The sequence below is a fragment of the Triticum aestivum genome, chromosome 3B (genome assembly GCF_018294505.1).
Source record: "Triticum aestivum cultivar Chinese Spring chromosome 3B, IWGSC CS RefSeq v2.1, whole genome shotgun sequence".
Classification (NCBI taxonomy): Eukaryota; Viridiplantae; Streptophyta; class Magnoliopsida; order Poales; family Poaceae; genus Triticum; species Triticum aestivum.
In genome coordinates, this window is record NC_057801.1 from 71,134,465 (window position 1) to 71,156,472 (window position 22,008).

The window sequence follows — 22,008 nt, forward strand, 5'->3', positions numbered from 1 at the left end:
ACTGGAGTTGTGGCCGCTAGGGTTGTAGCCGCCGCCACCACCGCTGCGAGATCCACCACCGCCGCTGGAGTTGCCCTTGGAAGGGCCGCGATAGCCCTTGGTAGGGCCCCGACCACCACGAGCAGCGACATTCGCAGAAGACTTGAAGCCGCCAGAGGAGTTGGACCCTTGGAACAACTCGACCCTTTGATCAAAGTTGGACATAAGGGCAAACAGAAGGTCGATGGAGAGTGGCTTGGTGCGGACGTCCAGGGCGGAGATCAACGGCTGATAGTCAAGATCCAGCCCAGAGAGGATGTGGGAGATGAGTTCATCATCGTCGAGCGGTCTGCCAGCGGCTGCCAAGTCATCAGCTAGCGACCGCATGTAGGCGAAGTAGGTGGTGACATCTTGTGATCCCTTCTGCGCGTTGGTGAGGGACATCCGAAGATTGTTGATGCGGCTGCGGGAGGTTGAAGAGAACATGTTTTCCAGGTAAGTCCAGAGAGCGCGCGAGGTGGGGATTGATACTACCTGTACGAGCACTTCTTTCGTCAGATTGTTCAGAAGATAGCCGAGCATGAGCTGGTCTTGCCTGACCCAGATCGCGTGCTCACGATTGGTGATGGTATTGTCCTTCCCGTCCTTGTCCTTGACGGAAACAAGTTTGGCCGGCTCAGGATCAGTGCCGTCGAGGAGACCATAGAGGCTGGCGCTGCGAACTTGAGGAAGGATTTGGGCACGCCATAGGATATAGTTTTGGCGGGTGAGTTTCTCTGTGACTTGGGTGTTTAGGGCTGCGGTGGAGCTTGAGGAAGATGCCATGGCCGTGGGTGTTGGATTTTGGGAAATAGGTTTTTGGGTGATTTGGTTTGTAGCTAGACGAAGTAGAAGAGGCCTGCTCTGACTACCATCTAAGATGGATCGAAGCGTCTTGCCCTTGTTCGAGGGGACGCGTGCGTGTTATATGGCAGGGGCATATCCCTGGATGCATACATAGTTTGGAGTACAAGTCAAGGCAAGAAGAGATAGAAAGAAATACAATAAGATTTGAATAACAGACTTCCTATTCTATCTCTAGTCTAACTATAACTTGTAGGACTCTCCAGGTGCGCCTCTACCATATCTCAATGATTGTTAACAGATAACAGATCATTCGCATGTCTGATGCTGCTGAAACTCTTAAAGGTGATTTCTACAATCCTATTTTGTTACTATCTGCAACCATTACTTTAAGCAACTCCGCACGATAGTTATGGCTTGATTTTTAAGTTCTTTTTGCCCGTCTCCCTGTTTAGGGAGATGTATGTGTGTTCTTGAAATTGTTGTACTCGTGTGAGTTCAGTTGTTGAACCAATACATAATAGTGATTGAACTTGGATTTTTTTGCTTCGTATTGATTTGGAAGTTATACATAAATACCCAGGTGTATGTCTTTTTTATTCAGCAAAGTGAACATCTATACTCAAATTTTTCAATGTCAGATTACTATCCACACCTATATGCTTTTTGTCGAAGTATGATGGTTAGCTTGAATTATGTCATCTTGATTATGTGCCATTTTTCTTTTGATCATTTTCTTACAATATGAAAATTCTTGCTTAAATTTTTAGTTCGTTTAGGCTAATATTTCTTTTTTGATTTTGAGTTCGTTTTCCTTTTCCATAGGATGGCTATGATAGAAAAAAAACTGTGTATACTATCATGGTAAATTATATGTTGCTGCATAATTTGTTCAGATAGTGTTTTATCTGTAGCCTGCAGGCTTTGAGCACTTGCCAACTAAGCATGTATTTCTGTTCAAGTACTAGAAGATAACCAGACTCACCTTTGCATATATTTTTGCAACAAAATTGAATATGTACTGAACTTGCGCTGAATATGTTCATGTTTGTGTTCCAGTGGGAAGCTTTTTTTTTGGTAACTGATATTTGATTCCATATTATCTTTTTTTGTAAGTAGTGCATGTTCGTGTTTGTATATTAATGGGAAGCAAAAAAATGTTCCTAAATTCCTGCAAGATAACCATACTCACCTTCGCATATACTGTTTCTGAAACGAATTGAATCATGTACTGAACTTGCACTAATTATGTTTGTGTTTGTGTTTCAACCGGAAGCAAAATTCATTGCTGTTAATTCAATGCAAGGTAACCAGACTCACCTTTGCATATGTATTTTAGTTGAAAGAAAATTGAACCATATCTGCTGGGTACCGACAAGGGCATCTATTGGTTCCTTCTGTTACTTTTATTCAGCTTCTGTTGGCTTTGTTTCCGTCTTCCTTTCCTGATTAAGATGTGCGCTATCTCCTGATTCCATCGGTGCAGCGGGCAGCTAGAAAGGGGGGCATGGCAGCATCCGGCGACTCCCAACCCTCGTGAGCTCGGACCCTCGCCGCCTTCTTCGCTTCTCGAACCCTCTTGTGTTCCTCATTGGTGTGCGCAGCCACACCAGTGCTGCCCCAACTCCCGCGTCGTCAAGCCCATTTCCCTCGCCCTAACCTAGGGTTGGGCAAGCTCGCTGTCATCCGCCTCGTTGGCCCACCTACCGCGCATCGGAGAGGGGCTTTTCTCTGGGAAGACGCATATGTCATTGCCGTTATATCAGAGGGCACCATCACCCAGCCACCCAGGTTGCTCTCTTTCTCCCTCTCTCTGATGTCAACTTGATTTCCTCTTTTTTTTTAGTACTGTAGGCTTTGCTTATCAAATTGCAATTGTTTATGGTGTTTTTTAATATACGTTTCTGAAATCTAATCTGTTTGTGCTGAATTAGTTGTTGTGGTCACAAGTTAATCTTTTTGCTTCACTGAAGGAGGCTTGCGGGTTTACCTTAAGCATCTTATCTTAAACAATGGTCAACATTAACTATTCGGTTAGGCACCCAGTAGAGGTTTACCTATCATTGTATCAAAGAGCTTACTGATTCCATTTGCTCAGCGAAGTTTTGAGATATTCCATCATAATTATCTAATTGTAATGCTTTTATGATGCAGGACTAATATCTTGTGATGTGGCTTTCTTGTATCCCATTTGCCCTGCTGCTCCTGAAAGAGATACCATTTTGTTGGTGTTTACTGGTTAATCCTTTTGCATATTTTTACGGATGGATACTCGATGTGCTCGGTTCATATCGTTGCTGATACTTGCCTTCTCTTGCTGATTTCCCAAATCATGCACATAGCTATTTTAGTATGGGTTAGGCAATATCCCTTTGTAAAAAAGGAGTACCTAGAACTCATCTAGATGAGACGTAATTTGGTCTCATTCACCTGGAAAACAAGAACGGATACAACCCACGTCAGCACACACGCATCTTATAGCATCACATCCAATGGTTATAAAAGGTGAATGCGACCAAATTAAATCTCATCTAGATGAGTTCTAGCAAAACTGTTGTAAAAAAGTATATATGTATGTCACCTTTTGTATGAGTGAAATATTCATCAGCATTGTAGTGGACATATGCTCTTTGTGCTAAATTTGATGTTTTCTACTGAACCATATTTAGTTTGTAATGGATTTCGATTCTTTGTACCAGACTAATGCTTCCCTGAGAAATAGCAGACGCTGGATCATTGCCTTAGACAATCTTCCTCATGTGTCTTTGAGAAATCATTTTTTGTACCACCTTCATTGCAATTCCTCGTGTGTCTTTGAGAAATCCTAATGCTGGATCACTGGCTCAATTTTTCCTTTTGTATCTATTTGGTGCCGCTCTACCTATATCTTTTTTGTACCACATTCATTGCAATTACGGATACAACATTTGGTCGGACATAAGGTTGGACTGCTTTGAGTTGTTTACATGTCTCGCTTCGAGTTGTTTTAATTTTGATGAAAATGCCCATTGGATTGTTGCATCATGATGTTGTTCTTGCATCTTTGATTTGATACCTTTATTACCAGGTCGGATACGACCACACACGACAGGGGTGCGGGGTGCGGGGTGCGGCAAGCCGCAGTTTCCATCTAGTATTACAGATGGGGAAGGGGTTTGGAGGGAGAAGGGGGTTTGGTGAAGGGAAGGGATTCACCAAATCCCACAAAAGCCCCAGAACTGTTGGGGCTTAAAAACCTCCTGAACACTAAGCAGACGATGAGAGAAGAGAACTACTTAGATAACAAACTAATCAGTCAATGTATGTAATAGAGTTGACCAAAAATCATACAGATTTTATTCAGCCCAAACTACACTTTCTCATCACAGTTTGGTCATGTCGAGATGAACTTGACGCAGTAATCTTCTAGCTCCAAGCAGTTGTGATGCTGCGCCAGTTCCAACGTGGTCAATGCATTCTTATTCGAGATGTGCTCGGCCAAAAAGTTCTCGCACGCAATCTTCAACCTCTCGAGACGGAATCGGCAGGCTGCCACGAGCATGTCTTCAACAGCAAGGACTGGGTTATCTGTACAGGGTAGCTTGTCGGTGTAGATGAAGTGGAGAACAGACCTGAAGACCGCTGCCTTCATGTTGTTGACCCGTACGATATGATGATCGTCCTCCTTGGCCGCCGCCGCTTCAACCACTTGGTATAGGACCGGTGATCGAGACGCTATCACCAACCCATGAGCACGGATGTCGCACTCCTCAACTAGGAACCTCACATCGGTGCTTTGCCCACTTACCAACAACTGCTCAAGGTGCAAACCAATGTCGGATTGAGGCACAACGACCGTGGCTCCGGCACCAGCGGTGATGGTGCTAGAACTAGTGCAAGCAGCCTCCTTGGTGACAGTGAGATGGCAGTGTACAGTGAGGGAGTCATCATGTGAGAATTTGGTAGATTTCTTGAGGGTGAACTCTGCACCCCTGAAGTTTTCTGCCTTGGTAAAAATTTCTTCTACCATTGTTATCGGCGGCAACGACCTGCCACTAGGGTCATCTATCTTGAAGCTAATTGACGTAGTGACATGGGCAGTTTCAAAACAACTCACCAAACAGAGATACACAACGAATGCCAAAGAACTGGAAGGGTATAACCGCCGTACCCATAGCCTCCAGCTGTAACCGTCAACCAGGAAAATGCCAGAACGAATTGTATTTTTGCCCACAGCAAGCAGGCTCCTCTGGACAACCCAAAAGTACGGGATTGTAAACTTGTGCGTACCATGGACTACCACCGCTGACAAGCAATCATCTCGCTTTCTTTTGTGGGACTGGAGATTGTCGGAGCTTGAGTTTGGAGCCATAATCATGTCTATTTTGTCGATGACCTCGAGCAGGAAAGAGCAGCAACTATTCTTGATCTCGTTATACTCCTCGGTCGCCTTCAGGGCGCTGTAAACATTAGGATGGGACGCTACGTATTTGATGCATGAATTCTCAAGCTGCCAACAACGGTACCTACCATGCACCATCATCAGTGTAGGTATGACAGACATATCGTCCATGCCCTCAGCCAGCACGTTCTCGCACAAAAGCCTTAACCTCTCTAGGTCATACTGATCGGCGGCTATCATCAGGTCGCACACCATGGCCTCGTAGCGCCTTGCCGCATATTTATCTTCACTTGTTAGTATGATGCCGTTGTTGGTTGGTTTGATGGGCAGCTCGTCTGTGTAGATGAAGCGGAGCATGGCCCTGAAAGTGGAGGTACTCATGTCGTGGACGACCCTGATTATGCAGCTCTCATCCATGTGCCATCGGAAATCCGCCTCAAAAACGGGCGACCGCACGGAGAGGACAAGCTTGTGCGCATGGATCTCGATCTGCTCCACGATGAACGTCACATCCGGCCTCAGGCAGGGCTTCGCGGACTCCAATTTAGACAGCGACGCAGAAAGAAGCATGAGCAGATCGCCGGAGATGGTTGGCGGTGGCACCACGGAGATGAAGCAGTTCCTGGTCCTTGCTGGTGTGGGGTCCACCCGGAGGACATCGACAATGCAGAGGATGGTGAGGCGGTCATCTACCACGCAGCGCTCCTCCTGTCCATGGATGAACGCCTCGGGGACCGACAGCTTCCAACTCCTGCTTTCACTTGTTGTTGCTGGCAAAGCGGGGAAGGTGTTGGTGTCCGGGCTTCGCCATACTGCGGCAGGCCACCGGTGAAGCGGGTCGTCGATCCTCAAGCTCACCATGGCAGTGGCGGCGTACTTGCCGCTGACCAGCTCCAGGGAGATGGACGCCAGTCCTTGTTTCTTGAAGCAACAACTGAGGGCCCAGGTGCATTCTCCGGCCTCGAAGTCGCCGGACCTGATGATGGAGGAGTTTCTCCCGCTCACGCCGGCGAGAGCCTTCTGCTCGCTGTAACCGACGATGTGAAACCGGTGCGTGCCTCGGACTAACGCCGACCTGTGCGTCGACGCCGTCTTGTTCAAAGGCGTGGACGCCATGGCCGGCTGCTACCAGCTCAATTGCTTGCTTGCTCAGTCGATCACGTACACGGACGATGGTTCTTGTTTGCAGTATTTGATTTGATCCCTCGCCTCTGGTCCGGATCGGATATACAATGCAAGGACCCAAAAATTAGTATCGGATGAAGCGTATGCTAGGTGCAGGGACGCGCATAAGGGTTGGTTGCAGAGTTTAGATCGCGGGAGAAGGCATCTACTAGCAGGGATTAGAATCTGTCTCAGAAACAGGGGATTTTAAGCAGAAAAAGAAGGGATTTTCATCAGCCATAAACAAGCCAACATCCATACTGAATCAGCAAACGCACAGAGTACAGACCAGCTACTGAATCTGCTAACGGACAGAGCGGAACTTGCCTGGGAGTTGGAACCTTCCTGCTGCAGAGGATGAGCGAGCGTCGGCGAGGGGAAGAAGCGGCGGCGGATCAGATCGGCGGAGGAGCGTGGCCGCACAGTGAAGATGGAAAGGGATCCGGGATTGATTTATCGGGTGAGAAGACCAACTGTAGAAGGCTGTAGTCGCCGGTTGCAGCTTCCTGCCTGGAGCCCTGGTCGCCGCCTTGCTCGTCGCTGCCTCCGGGTTGCGGCGAAGCAGCCGCCGGCCCGCCGAGCGCAGCCGCCGCAACCTTTTCAGATGGAATAAAGATAGGTTTTTTTTTTTGAGGTGAATAAAGATAGGTTTCTGGACGAGCTGCTCTGGTCTATGAGAGGAAACTTGGGCTGAGGTTTTTCTGGGCCTCAGTTTCGGCCTGCTCCATCGAAATGAGGAAAGTATACTTTTCCCAATCCTCTCTCGTGGATCAAATCCCCAACTCTAAGAGCAACTCCAACGTGGGGACTCAAACACATGAATGCTTTATCCGTTTTTTGTTTATTTGGATTGGTTGCCCGTCCAGCGTCCGCGCCCTTTTGTGTTTGGGTCGGCAATACGTCCAACGCGTCGATCCATTTTTTGTCCTTGCGTCCGGCTTGTCGTGTTTTTCTAAACACTAGTAAACGTGCACATGCAATGCACGTCTTTGCGAAAAGCAAATCATTTTTCTCGCTGAGTTATTCTTAGGTTTAAGGTGTATAATTTAAGATGCATTGTTTATGTCACATTTTCTTTCAAAGGCAATATTTACTTGAATTATGTATGCTCTCTTAGTCACCTCAAATTTGAATATATACATTGTGTTTTCTAAAAATAAAGACGACATGATGAAACAAAATAAATGACACTCATGCCGGCTTTATATTCATCCAAGACAAAATTGAGAGAGGGATCAGAGCATCTCCAATAATATGTTTGTTGGTAAATTTAGCATCTCACCAACTAAAAACGTACAAGTACTCCAATAGAGTGCATCTAGTTTATATAGTGTGTGATGAGAGAATGTACAAGGTTACTATCTCAAATCTACATGGGAGCTTGTGCATAGGTTATTGGTTCGTCCAAATACAACCTTGTTATGTCTCCTCATTTCTTCTATACACATCATGCAAATCCTATATGGAAAAGTCTGCCAACAACTGTCTCATAAGTATTTGAGACGCCTTAACATTTACTATGTTTTCTCGTGGTCTTGGCCAGATAAAACAACCTCGCTGCCAACTACTCTTCCCCCTTTGCGTCAGCTTTCAAATGCAAGTGCGTTTAGGAGGCAGCTGCTGAACATGTAAATGGAAAGTGGTGTAGGAGCATTAACATTGATCCAACAACTTGTAACACAAGAAATATCTACAATTATAATAATTCAGCATGTGCTTGTCAGAAAAACAATAGAGGTTAATTACAGTAAAAAAAAAGGAAATTGACCTCTATCTCAAGAACAACATGACATGTATATTGGCTATATGGCATATATTAAAGATTTAGCCCAAGATAACTTTGCCGAATCCAGGAATATATTTCCATGTCTTGGGAAAATCTCCATTGTGCCACAAGTGAGCCATTAGTGGAGCCGCTATGCAGAAACCACGTTTTGCTAATTTTCCAGTCGAAGTCATGGCAGATGATAATCAGCTCGCGTACCTTTTCTAGTAGTAACTTGAGCACTTAACCATCCCGCGACAATTTAGATCAGTCACAATTTACACTTGATTGTAGCTTCTAGATAGAAAAACAATAAAACATAATTGTGACACATAAAAGTGTTGAAATCTTATATAGCAGTGTAGTGTGGTCGTTCATTCATATGCCATAATCATCATCAATTCTAATAATCATAACCCTGGTAAGCCGTGTCCAGGCAAGCTAGGTATGGCCGTAGCATGCAAACGAATTTAACATAGATGCAAGACCATAGCTAAACAAATAAGGCCGGAAACTATGAAGAACGTTCAAGTGGAAACAAGTTCTAGTCCATAGAGGACATGTGCACTTGATAATCGCGTTAGCACGTAGCATAACTGTTATGTCGGAGGAGTTGCGGAACAGGCGCCAGCATGCACCTCACATATCCCCGACGATGTACTACATGAACATAATTACCAATCCAAATGCATGCTTATCAGTCAGAAGTACTACATTATTAGGAAAGTATGCATCGAACGTAAGTTTTCCAAGCTTGATTCATTAGAACACATGAACACTTGCATATTCAAAAAAAAATGGCATTGACAAGATGTAGTATTTTAAAAGTAGAAATGCATTGCCATGCTTGAAATTTAAATAGAGTAAAATGATTTAGACCAAAGGCCCAATATTATCCAGAAGGAAACAAAAAACCAATGTTGCTTTGGAATGCAGGCACACCCTTGAGCTCATGATGAAGCTTGATCCAGAATTTTTTTATTTTCTTAAATCACTTCACTGGCCCTCTCCAAGCAATCATATTGTATGATTTATACCTCGGTTGCATATATTAAACGAATGTTAAAATCATGAATCTTATTAACCGTGGCCAAACTTCGATATGCAACCCGCAGAAATGTTCTATTACACAAGCACAATAGTCTAATTTCAGATTCATTGAAAAAGCAAAAGCGCGGAACTACACATGTGTGATCACCATTGATGGCATAAATAGTGGCTATAATATTATCAAAGACAGTATAAAATGCATCTTACCAACAAGTAGAGAGTCATGGTGCTTTTAGCATTAGAGGTAGTAGCATAAGACCTAAAACCAACCTATTAATGTAAACATAGATAATTGTTAGACCTATTCCACATATGAATAGTTCAGTGTATCTTCAAACAACATAATACTTGACTGAATAATATACCTTCAAATGAGTCAAATAAGCTATAGTGTTGTCCTTGACAATGAAACCACCAGTTATACATGGTTCTCAGATAAGAACAAGGGCATATAATACTATCAAGGAATAGTCAGGGGATCCAACCATTAAAAAACTGAAAAGCCTAATTATTTAACATGAACCACAAGAACGCTCATTGTGTTACAAAAATGTACAGTAGAAACCTTGAGAGTTCATTAGTTTTCACCTTCCTCCACGGATGAAAAAACTGTGTATATGAAAGTCACATAATTGTTCGCATAAAGGTTGATTGGCTTTCTCCATCGCCAATTCTGAATACTTATTGATCACAGCAAAATCCAAACAAAGTTGATACAGGAAACAATGCTTTGTCAATAATTAGAGTTTTAATCGGCCCGACCCTCTTGCCTACTTGAAGACTTCAACAAGGTATTATGAAGGTCATTTTAAAATTAATTTAGAACTGTAGCATATGAAAAGTGGAAGAGGCAGGAGAACAAGGCTATGACCCTCATGTAGCTTCATGTAAAATTTACACAGTACAAGACAATCCATCAGAATTTGTGGTGTCCATTTTTTTGTCAAAAGTGTTCAAATTAGACAAGGCAAGCTAACTGCTAAGGACAATCAAAAGCTTACACAATAATGTTTCAAGAAAATGCAGAGAAAAATCCCAATTGAGCGGTATGAAACAAAATCAAACTCTGTAGTCTATTGATACAGATGCGATATATGATTGCCTATAACTAAACATGGAACAGATAGGAAAGAGTTTTGTAAAGACACACGTGCCTCTTTCATACTCGTATTAACTCCTTCCCCTCCACTTCTCTCAAAATCTCCTCTTACATCCAAACGTGGCACAATCCATCTGGATTGATGCTCTGCGTGTTCAGCATTTTATCACTGTTAGTTAACCCATAGAAAAAAGTTCTGATGACACAAGACAGTAGTTTCAGCCATGACAAAACTGTGATCAATAGTGTCATTTCAATGGTTGATTGGGAACAATTACGCTCTCCTTCCACGAACCTGCACCATCTGGATCAAACCGAATGGAACCGAACCAAAAATTTGTTCGCAGGAACAAACCTGCGGCTCCCGCGGCATCGGCGTTCTCGTCGGCTGAGGCAGATCGCGTGTAATTAGAAGCAGTATCGGCGCTGCGAATCGATGGCCGAAGCACCACGTCCTGCGGGGCAGGCGGCTCCATGAGGCCGGGTATCAGTGAACCAGGAGAGTTGCGGGCCAGAGCCGTGAGGGTCAGCCGCCACCGGCGACGTGAGGCGTGTGGTGGTGCAGGGGTGCGGGCGGAGGCGACCTCCAGCTAGGCAGGCGGCGGTGCGGTCGGCAGCAAGATGGACCGTGGACGGTCACTACCGGAACAGGGCCCTATGCCGACGGCCATATCTATGCCGACGGCCACCGTCGGCCTTGTCAGGGCTATGCCGACAGCCATATCCAGGCCGTCGGCGTAATAAAGCCGTCGGGCTATCCAGACATATGCCGACGGCCCCCGTCGGCCCAGAACGGCCGTCGGCTTACCCAAACTTACACCTACAGCGGCCGTCGACATATCTTGGCCGTCGGCATAGTTGCGGGCCCAGCGATCCCGCCGTGCCGTGCGGCTAACGGCGTCCGATCTATGCCGACGGCCGAGGCGGGAGGCCGTCGGCATAGATGCCCTTACCACGTCATCGATCCGAGGCGCACCGACCACCACCACGGCTGCCGTCGGCATAGATGCCACATCATCGATCCGCAGCGCGCCGGCCATCTGCCCTATGCCGCAGCTATGCCGACGGCTTTGCCGTCGGCATAGTTTTTTTTTTCTTTTTTTCTTTTTTTCCTTTTTTCATATCTATATTTTTTCATAGTTTTTTTTTCTTTTTTTACCACGTCATCGATCTTTTTATCATAGTTCCCTTATCCACTTCCCGGTCACCCCCTCCACTTGTTATTTTTTTCTTTTTTTTCATAGCTATATTTTATGTTTTCTTAAATATTATTATTTGACTAACTTACATACAGTACGTGTTGACAACCGGGTGGTGTTGTGGCTTGTCCGAAGAGGCGGTACGCGTCTCCGGTGCATGGCCTCCCTCACGGACGGCGCCGCCGCCGGAACTTGGATGGGGGACACAGACGCGTCGGGTCTACACGGAGTGGATTTAGCTGCGGGTTTGGCCCGGATGTTGCTCCCCGGTGTCCCTCTGGGCCGACCCGACACAACTGGATGGAGAGGTCCACTGGTCAAAGCCCATCCGTGGGAAGTCAAAGGGCTAGATCTCGTGGTGAAACGCTAAAGGATTAGGCGGGACGGGGGCCCTGGGGGTAGCAATGCCACCGGAGCGTCGTACCGGGCCCTCATACATGCGGGGTGGTGTTGTGGCATGTCCGAAGAGGCGACACGCGTCTCCGGGGCATGGCCCCCCTCATGGACGACCCCGCCGCCGGCACCGGTAGGGGGGAAACGGACGCGTCGGGTGTACACGAAGTGGATGTAGCTGTGAGTTTGGCCCGGATGTTGCTCCCGGGTGTCCCTATGGGCCGAACTAACACAACCGGCTAGAGAGGTCCACTGGTCAAAGCCCGTCCGTGGGAAGTCAAAGGGCTAGATCTCGTGGTCAACCACTCTAGGGTTAGGCGGGAGGGGGCCCTGGGGGGTAGCTATGCCACTGGAGCGTCGTACCGGGCCCTCATACATGCAGGATGGTGTTGTGGCATGTTCGAAGAGGCGGCACGCATCTCCAGGGTGTGGCCCCATCACGGACGGCACCGCCGCCGGCACCTGGAGGGGGGGAACGGACGCATCTGGTCTACATGGAGTGGATTTAGCTGTGGGTTTGGCCCGGATGTTGCTCCCCGGTGTCCCTCTGGGCCGACCCGACACAACCGGGTGGAGAGATCCACTGGTCAAAGCCCGTCCGTGCAAAGTCAAAGGGCTAGATCCCGTGGTCAACCGCTCCAGGGTTAGGCGGGGCGGGGGCCCCTGGGGGTAGCAATGCCACCGGAGCGTCGGGGGCGTGGCCCCCCTCACGGACGGCCACGCCGCCAGCACCGGGAGGGGGGAAACGGACGCGTCGGGTCTACACGGAGTGGATGTAGCTGTGGGTTTGGCCCGGATGTTGCTCCCCGGTGTCCCTCTGGGCCGACCCGACACAACCGGGTGGAGAGATCCACTGGTCAAAGCACGTCCGTGGGAAGTCAAAGGGCTAGATCCCGTGGTCAACCGCTCCAGGGTTAGGAGGGGCGGGGGCCCTGGGGGTAGCAATGCCACCGGAGCGTCGTACCGGGCCCTGATACATGCGGGGTGGTGTTGTGGCATGTCCAAAGAGGTGGCACGCGTCTCCGGGGTGTGGCCACCGTCACGGACGGCGCCGTCGCCGGCACCTGGAGGGGGGAAACGGACGCGTCGGGTCTACACGGAGTGGATTTAGCTGTGGGTTTGGCCCGGATGTTGCTCCTCGGTGTCCCTCTGGGCCGACCCGACACAACCGGGTGCAGAGGTCCACTGGTCAAAGCCCGTCCGTGGGAAGTCAAAGGGCTAGATCTCGTGGTCAAACGCTACAGGATTAGGCGGGACGGGGGCCCTGGGGGTAGCAATGCCACCGGAGCGTCGCACCGGGCCCTCATACATGCGGGGTGGTGTTGTGGCATGTCCGAAGAGGCGACACACGTCTCCGGGGCGTGGCCCCCTCACGGACGGCCATGCCGCCGGCACCGGGAGGGGGGAAACGGACGCGTCGGGTCTACACGAAGTGGATGTAGCTGTGGGTTTGGCCCGGATGTTGCTCCCCGGTGTCCCTCTGGACCGACCCGACACAACCGGGTGGAGAGATCCACTGGTCAAAGCCCGTCCGTGGGAAGTCAAAGGGCTAGATCCCGTGGTCACCCGCTCCAGGGTTAGGTGGGGCGGGGGCCCTGGGGGGTAGCAATGCCACCGGAGCGTCGTACCGCGCCCTGATACATGCGGGGTGGTGTTGTGGCATGTCCGAAGAGGTGGCACGCGTCTCCGGGGTGTGGCCACCGTCACGGACGGCGCCGCCGCCGGCACCTGGAGGGGGGAAACGGACGCGTCGGGTCTACACGGAGTGGATTTAGCTGTGCGTTTGGCCCGGATGTTGCTCCCCGGTGTCCCTTTGGGCCGACCCGACACAACCGGGTGGAGAGGTCCACTGGTCAAAGCCCGTCCGTGGGAAGTCAAAGGGCTAGATCTCGTGGTCAAACACTACAGGATTAGGCGGGACGAGGGCCCTGGGGGTAGCAATGCCACCGGAGCGTCGCACCGGGCCCTCATACATGCGGGGTGGTGTTGTGGCATGTCCGAAGAGGCGACACGCATCTCCGGGGTGTGCCCCCCGTCACGGACATCGCCGCCGCCGGCACCTGGAGGGGGGAAACGGACGCGTCGGGTCTACACGGAGTGGATTTAGCTGTGGGTTTGGCCCAGATGTTGCTCCCCGGTGTCCCTCTGGGCCGACCCGACACAACCGGGTGGAGAGGTCCACTGGTCAAAGCCCGTCCGTGGGAAGTCAAAGGGCTAGATCTCGTGGTCAAACGCTACAGGATTAGGCGGGACGGGGGCCCTGGGGGTAGCAATGCCGCCGGAGCGTCGCATCGGGCCCTCATACATGCGGGGTGGTGTTGTGGCATGTCCGAAGAGGCGACACGCGTCTCCGGGGCGTGGCCCCCCTCACGGACGGCCACGCCGCCGGCACCGGGAGGGGGGAAACGGACGCGTCGGGTCTACACGGAGTGGATGTAGCTGTGAGTTTGGCCCGGATGTTGCTCCCGGGTGTCCCTATGGGCTGAACTAACACAACTGGCTGGAGAGGTCCACTGGTCAAAGCCCGTCCGTGGGAAGTCAAAGGGCTAGATCTCGTGGTCAACCGCTCCAGGGTTAGGCGGGACGAGGGCCCTGGGGGGTAGCTATGCCACCGGAGCATCGTACCAGGCCCTCATACATGCGGGATGGTGTTGTGGCATGTCCGAAGAGGCGACACGCATCTCCGGGGTGTGCCCCCTGTCACGGACGTCGCCGCCGCCGGCACCTGGAGGGGGGAAACTGCCGCGTCGGGTCTACACAGAGTGGATTTAGCTGTGGGTTTGGCCCGGATGTTGCTCCCCGGTGTCCCTCTGGGCCGACCCGACACAACCGGGTGGAGAGGTCCACTGGTCAAAGCCCGTCCGTGCAAAGTCAAAGGGCTAGATCCCGTGGTCAATCGCTCCAGGGTTAGGCGGGACGGGGGCCCTGGGGGGGGGGGGTAGCAATGCCGCCGGGTGCGTCGCACCGGGCCCTCATACATGCGGGGTGGTGTTGTGGCATGTCCGAAGAGGCGACACAGGTCTCCGGGGCGTGGCCCCCCTCACGGACGGCCACGCCGCCGGCACCGGGAGGGGGGAAACGGACGCGTCGGGTCTGCAAGGAGTGGATGTAGCTGTGAGTTTGGCCCGGATGTTGCTCCCGGGTGTCCCTATGGGCCGAACTAACACAACCGGCTAGAGAGGTCCTCTGGTCAAAGCCCGTCCGTGGGAAGTCAAAGGGCTAGATCTCGTGGTCAACCGCTCTAGGGTTAGGCGGGAGGGGGGCCCTGGGGGGTAGCTATGCCACCGGAGCGTCGTACCGGGCCCTCATACATGCAGGATGGTGTTGTGGCATGTCCGAAGAGGCGGCACGCATCTCCGGGGTGTGGCCCCATCACGGACGGCACCGCCGCCGGCACCTGGAGGGGGGGAACGGACGCATCTGGTCTACATGGAGTGGATTTAGCTGTGGGTTTGGCCCGGATGTTGCTCCCCGGTGTCCCTCTGGGCCGACCCGACACAACCGGGTGGAGAGATCCACTGGTCAAAGCCCGTCCGTGCAAAGTCAAAGGGCTAGATCCCGTGGTCAACCGCTCCAGGGTTAGGCGGGGCGGGGGCCCTGGGGGGTAGCAATGCCACCGGAGCGTCGGGGGCGTGGCCCCCCTCACGGACGGCCACGCCGCCAGCACCGGGAGGGGGGAAACGGACGCGTCGGGTCTACACGGAGTGGATGTAGCTGTGGGTTTGGCCCGGATGTTGCTCCCCGGTGTCCCTCTGGGCCGACCCGACACAACCGGGTGGAGAGATCCACTGGTCAAAGCCCGTCCGTGGGAAGTCAAAGGGCTAGATCCCGTGGTCAACCGCTCCAGGGTTAGGAGGGGCGGGGGCCCTGGGGGGTAGCAATGCCACCGGAGCGTCGTACCGGGCCCTGATACATGCGGGGTGGTGTTGTGGCATGTCCAAAGAGGTGGCACGCGTCTCCGGGGTGTGGCCACCGTCACGGACGGCGCCGTCGGCGGCACCTGGAGGGGGGAAACGGACGCGTCGGGTCTACACGGAGTGGATTTAGCTGTGGGTTTGGCCCGGATGTTGCTCCTCGGTGTCCCTCTAGGCCGACCCGACACAACCGGGTGCAGAGGTCCACTGGTCAAAGCCCGTCCGTGGGAAGTCAAAGGGCTAGATCTCGTGGTCAAACGCTACAGGATTAGGCGGGACGGGGGCCCTGGGGTAGCAATGCCACCGGAGCGTTGCACCGGGCCCTCATACATGCGGGGTGGTGTTGTGGCATGTCCGAAGAGGCGACACACGTCTCCGGGGCGTGGCCCCCCTCACGGACGGCCATGCCGCCGGCACCGGGAGGGGGGAAACGGACGCGTCGGGTCTACACGAAGTGGATGTAGCTGTGGGTTTGGCCCACATGTTGCTCCCCGGTTTCCCTCTGGACCGACCCGACACAACCGGGTGGAGAGATCTACTGGTCAAAGCCCGTCCGTGGGAAGTCAAAGGGCTAGATCCCGTGGTCAACCGCTCCAGGGTTAGGTGGGGCGGGGGCCCTGGGGGGTAGCAATGCCACCGGAGCGTCGTACCGCGCCCTGATACATGCGGGGTGGTGTTGTGGCATGTCCGAAGAGGTGGCACGCGTCTCCGGGGTGTGGCCACCGTCACGGACGGCGCCGCCGCCGGCACCTGGAGGGGGGAAACGGACGCGTCGGGTCTACACGGAGTGGATTTAGCTGTGGGTTTGGCCCGGATGTTGCTCCCCGGTGTCCCTCTGGGCCGACCCGACACAACCGGGTGGAGAGGTCCACTGGTCAAAGCCCGTCCGTGGGAAGTCAAAGGGCTAGATCTCGTGGTCAAACGCTACAGGATTAGGCGGGACGGGGGCCCTGGGGGTAGCAATGCCACCGGAGCGTCGCACCGGGCCCTCATACATGCGGGGTGGTGTTGTGGCATGTCCGAAGAGGCGACACGCATCTCCGGGGTGTGCCCCCCGTCACGGACGTCGCCGCCGCCGGCACCTGGAGGGGGGAAACGGACGCGCCGGGTCTACACGGAGTGGATTTAGCTGTCGGTTTGGCCCGGATGTTGCTCCCCGGTGTCCCTCTGGGCCGACCCGACACAACCGGGTGGAGAGGTCCACTGGTCAAAGCCCGTCCGTGGGAAGTCAAAGGGCTAGATCTCGTGGTCAAACGCTACAGGATTAGGCGGGACGGGGGCCCTGGAGGTAGCAATGCCGCCGGAGCGTCGCATCGGGCCCTCATACATGCGGGGTGGTGTTGTGGCATGTCCGAAGAGGCGACACGCGTCTCCGGGGCGTGGCCTCCCTCACGGACGGCCACGCCGCCGGCACCGGGAGGGGGGAAACGGACGCGTCGGGTCTACACGGAGTGGATGTAGCTGTGAGTTTGGCCCGGATGTTGCTCCCGGGTGTCCCTATGGGCTGAACTAACACAACTGGCTGGAGAGGTCCACTGGTCAAAGCCCGTCCGTGGGAAGTCAAAGGGCTAGATCTCGTGGTCAACCGCTCCAGGGTTAGGCGGGACGGGGGCCCTGGGGGTAGCTATGCCACCGGAGCGTCGTATCAGGCCCTCATACATGCGGGATGGTGTTGTGGCATGTCCGAAGAGGCGACACGCATCTCCGGGGCGTGCCCCCTGTCACGGACGTCGCCGCCGCCGGCACCTGGAGGGGGGAAACTGCCGCGTCGGGTCTACACGGAGTGGATTTAGCTGTGGGTTTGGCCCAGATGTTGCTCCCCGGTGTCCCTCTGGGCCGACCCGACACAACCGGGTGGAGAGGTCCACTGGTCAAAGCCCGTCCGTGCAAAGTCAAAGGGCTAGATCCCGTGGTCAACCGCTCCAGGGTTAGGCGGGACGGGGGCCCTCGGGGGGGGGGGGGGTAGCAATGCCGCCGGTGCGTCGCACCGGGCCCTCATACATGCGGGGTGGTGTTGTGGCATGTCCGAAGAGGCGACACGCGTCTCTGGGGCGTGGCCCCCCTCACGGACGGCCACGCCGCCGGCACCGGGAGGGGGGAAACGGACGCGCGGGTCTGCACGGAGTGGATGTAGCTGTGAGTTTGGCCCGGATGTTGCTCCCGGGTGTCCCTATGGGCTGAACTAACACAACCGGCTGGAGAGGTCCACTGGTCAAAGCCCGTCCATGGGAAGTCAAAGGGCTAGATCTCGTGGTCAATCGCTCCAGGGTTAGGCGGGACGGGGGCCCTGGGGGGTAGCTATGCCACCGGAGCGTCGTACCGGGCCCTCATACATGCGGGATGGTGTTGTGGCATGTCCGAAGAGGCGACACGCATCTCCGGGGTGTGCCCCCCGTCACGGACGTCGCCGCCGCTGGCACCTGGAGGGGGGAAACTGCCGCGTCGGGTCTACATAGAGTGGATTTAGCTGTGGGTTTGGCCCGGATGTTGCTCCCCGGTGTCCCTCTGGGCCGACCCGACACAACCGGGTGGAGAGGTCCACTGGTCAAAGCCCGTCCGTGCAAAGTCAAAGGGCTAGATCCCGTGGTCCGAAGAAGCGACACGCGTCAGTTGCTCTCCTATGTATCACCTTTCGCTAGACCATTGAAAATATTTATATCATAAAGAAATGTTGCCCTCCTCAATTAATTTTGAAATATTTCAACACAATGTACATTTTTTGTTAGTACAATTTAGCAAATATTTATATCATAAAGAAATGTTGCTGACCATAGAAAAAATTTGGTCCAGAAAAAAAATACGTGATATTTTAGAAAATTGTTGTACAATATAAAAAAAGATCATGTAGTTAAAAATAATGTTTCAAACCATTAAAGAAAATGTATGGTACATTTTAAATAATGTTCATGCATGTCAAAAATATGTATACCATGTATCATCTTCAATATAATTATATACCATGTATAATTAAAATAAAAAAATAAATAAAAAAAATATATGCCTACGGCTAAGCCGTCGGCATAAGCCGTCGGCATAGGTGGCACGTGGCGCCTTCACCTATGCCGACGGCTTAGCCGTCGGCATATGTCCCTTATCCATATCGCCGCGCGGGGCGCCCCCGTCCACTCCTTCTCCTCCTCCCGACCCCCCGCGCCTCCCAACCCTCATCGCCGCCGCCGCGCGCCTCCACACCCGCGCCGCCGCCGGATTCTCCCCCGCCCCCTGCCGCTGCCCACTCTCCTCACCCGCGCCCTCGCCGCCCCACCGTCGCCGCCGCCCCATCCCACCCCACCTCTTGTCCCCTGCCGCCGCCCCTTCTTGCTCCAGCCGGCGCCGCCCTCGCTCCAGCCTCCCCGCCCTTCCTCGCTCCAGCCGGCCCCGCCCCTCCCTCCTCGACCCCGGCCGCCCTGCATGGACGCCGCCCCGGCCCAGCTCCGCCCTAGCCTGGCCGGCCCCCTGCTGGTCCGACCGGCCGACCTTCCCGGCCGGCCCAGCTCCGCCCCGGCCCTCCCCTCACCTCCACCGCCGGCCCCTGCCTCCAACTCCACCACCGTGACGCCTCTCTGCCCGGTGAGCTAACACTCCTTTTTTTCATTTTTTTGCATTATTTAGCTATTGTTCGATGTATGAATGAATGCATGGATGGATTTTGGATGTTGTTAGGTTGCTAGATGGATGAATGTTGTATATGTATCTTAGATGGATGGAGGAATCTCGGCGAAATGAGTTATCTTGCTACGGTTAGGTTGCTAGATGGATGAATCTCGGCAAAATGAATTATCATAGTTAAAAAAGCAACTTGAGTCACATAGTTCATAAAGTTGTTAACAAAGATTTTATTTTCAGTTTGTGATGTTGTTAAGTAGCTATGTGAGATGTGCTTCAAATTTGGGATACGATAAGCGGTTATTTCATCATGATGATCTTGCTAAAAAAATTGATGTGTCAATGCTTAATGTGAGGTGATGACCCAAAATGTGATATGATAAGTGCTTCCAAATTTGACAGTTGACAAAATATGATTTTTCTTTATAGTTTAAAGTGTCAATGCTTAATGTGATGTGATGACCTAATTTTTTTCACTCGGTGTAAATAACAGGATTTGTGGTGTTCCATCTTCGTGGAGTGATCGTCGACGTTGGAGGTGTTGGTCCACGATCGTCCCTCTCCTTTGATCGACTACATCGGAGGGTGAGCAACAATTCCATGACCTCGTCCACTTTTTTTCCATGTCACTAGATTGAATTTTCACATCAAGTCGCGTAACCTAGGTCTCCCGTCCGAAAGGGTTGCATCGATAAATATGCATTCAATTGCATATTTATCACCGCAGCTCTTTCGGATTGTCCAGCGCTTTCCACGGACAGCCCGAGGATGTGTAGATTGGGTACGTTGTTCATGCTCTACCCCGTTCCGAGACAGGATTTCGGCGGCGCCTCCCTATTGTTCTCCATATGCACATTCTCTCGGCATTTTTGCTGAGACGTGTATTTGGAGAACAATGGGGAGGTGCTGCCGAAATTTTGTCTCGGAATGGGGTAGAGCATGGACCATACTCAATCTACACATTCTCGGGTGGGATTAGGACCCATCTTTACCTATTAGAGATGTAGGTGGATTAAATGTCAACCTTGTAAAAAATAAAATATTGATGTGGGTAATTTAAATGAATCCTTAATTTTGTTGTGTGGGTTCCAATAAAGCAGATATGGCAGATAATCAGTGGATGTATAGTGGGTTTTTCCGTCGGAATCAAGTAACAACAGAGTGGGTCGAGAAAACTGATGTGTTTTTGAAAGAGATATTCCGTAGTCCAATGAGGATGGTGCCAGAATGCCCATGTGCCAGATGTAAGAGACGTATCCGCAGAGATAAGAGTGCGATGACTAAGCACCTTCGCACGCATGGATTTATGCCCAACTTTAATATGCCGATAAACTTTGCCCAGCAGGACCGTGGTAGAGAGGATGTGATACGACAACGCGTTGCTGGTTATGAGGACGATGGGGTTAGAGACATGCTAGATGATGTCTTTGCTGCATAGCCGACAGCTCCGTCACATTCAGCGAATGAACCGGAGGAGCCGGAGGAAACCACAAAGGCCTTCCTGGAAATCTTGGCCTCGTCAAAGAAACCTCTCTATGAGGGTGCCAAGCTGTCTGTGATGGATGCCATCTCGCAACTGGTGGAAGTGAAGGCTGAGTACGGCTGTAGCCGAGGTTGCTTCGAAGCATTTCTGGGAGTATGGGCTAACAGCCTGCCCGAGGGCCATGAATTGCCGAAAACCCTGTACGGTACGAAGAAAATCATGAAGGCGCTCTCCATGGACTATGAGAAAATACATGTTTGTCCAAAGAATTGCCTTTTGTTTAGGCATGAGTATGCGGATGACAACTACTGTAGGAAGTGTGGTTCCTCTCGGTATATTGAGGTGGTCGACAAGCATGGTCAGAAGCGGCAGCTAAAAATCCCTGTGAAGGTTCTTCGGTATCTTGATTTTATAAAAAGACTGCAGCGCCTTTTCATCACCGAGGAGTCTGCCAAAATGATGAAGTGGCACAAGGAAGGGAAAAGGTACAATCCAAAAAAATTGTACATACATCAGAAGGTGAAGCATGGAAGTCATTCGATATAAAGTACCCGGAGGAAGCAGCCGAGGCTGGGAATGTCAGAATTGCTATAACAGGTGACGGGTTCAATCCATATGGTATGTCATCTAATCCATACAGCTGCTGGCCCATATTTGTTATTCCGCTCAATCTCCCTCCCGGCGCCATAATGCAACGCAAGACCATGTTCCTGTCGCTTATAATTCCGGGGCCTGAATATCGAGGGAAGAATTTGAGTGTGTTTATGCAGCCGTTGGTGGATGATTTGCACCATTCTTGGTACTTCCCGAGGTTGACATACGACCGGCATCTGCAGAAAAATTTCTTGATGAAAGTTTGGCTACAGTATTGCATGCATGACTTTCCCGGCTATGCCCTGTTCTACGGATGGTGTACAAGTGGAAAGATGCCTTGCCCAGTGTGCATGCAGGCCTTGATTTTCATTTGGCTGAAGAAGGGTGGCAAGTATGTTGCCTTTGACCAGCATCGACAATTCCTCCCTCCAGACCATCCTGATAGGGAAGACAAGAAGAACTTCACAAAAGACAAAGTTGTTCATGAAGTAAACGAGATTCCAACGTTTTCTGGTGCGGATGTGCTTGCTCAGCTCAA

The 22,008-nt window shown here is 51.7% G+C and overlaps 2 pseudogenes; both read right to left on the reverse strand.

The window, feature by feature from the left end:
• Window positions 1-218: 218 nt before the first annotated feature.
• On the reverse strand, window positions 219-327 carry LOC123073116 (uncharacterized; annotated as a pseudogene).
• Window positions 328-4,135: 3,808 nt separating this feature from the next.
• On the reverse strand, window positions 4,136-6,995 carry LOC123068650 (uncharacterized; annotated as a pseudogene).
• Window positions 6,996-22,008: the final 15,013 nt, after the last annotated feature.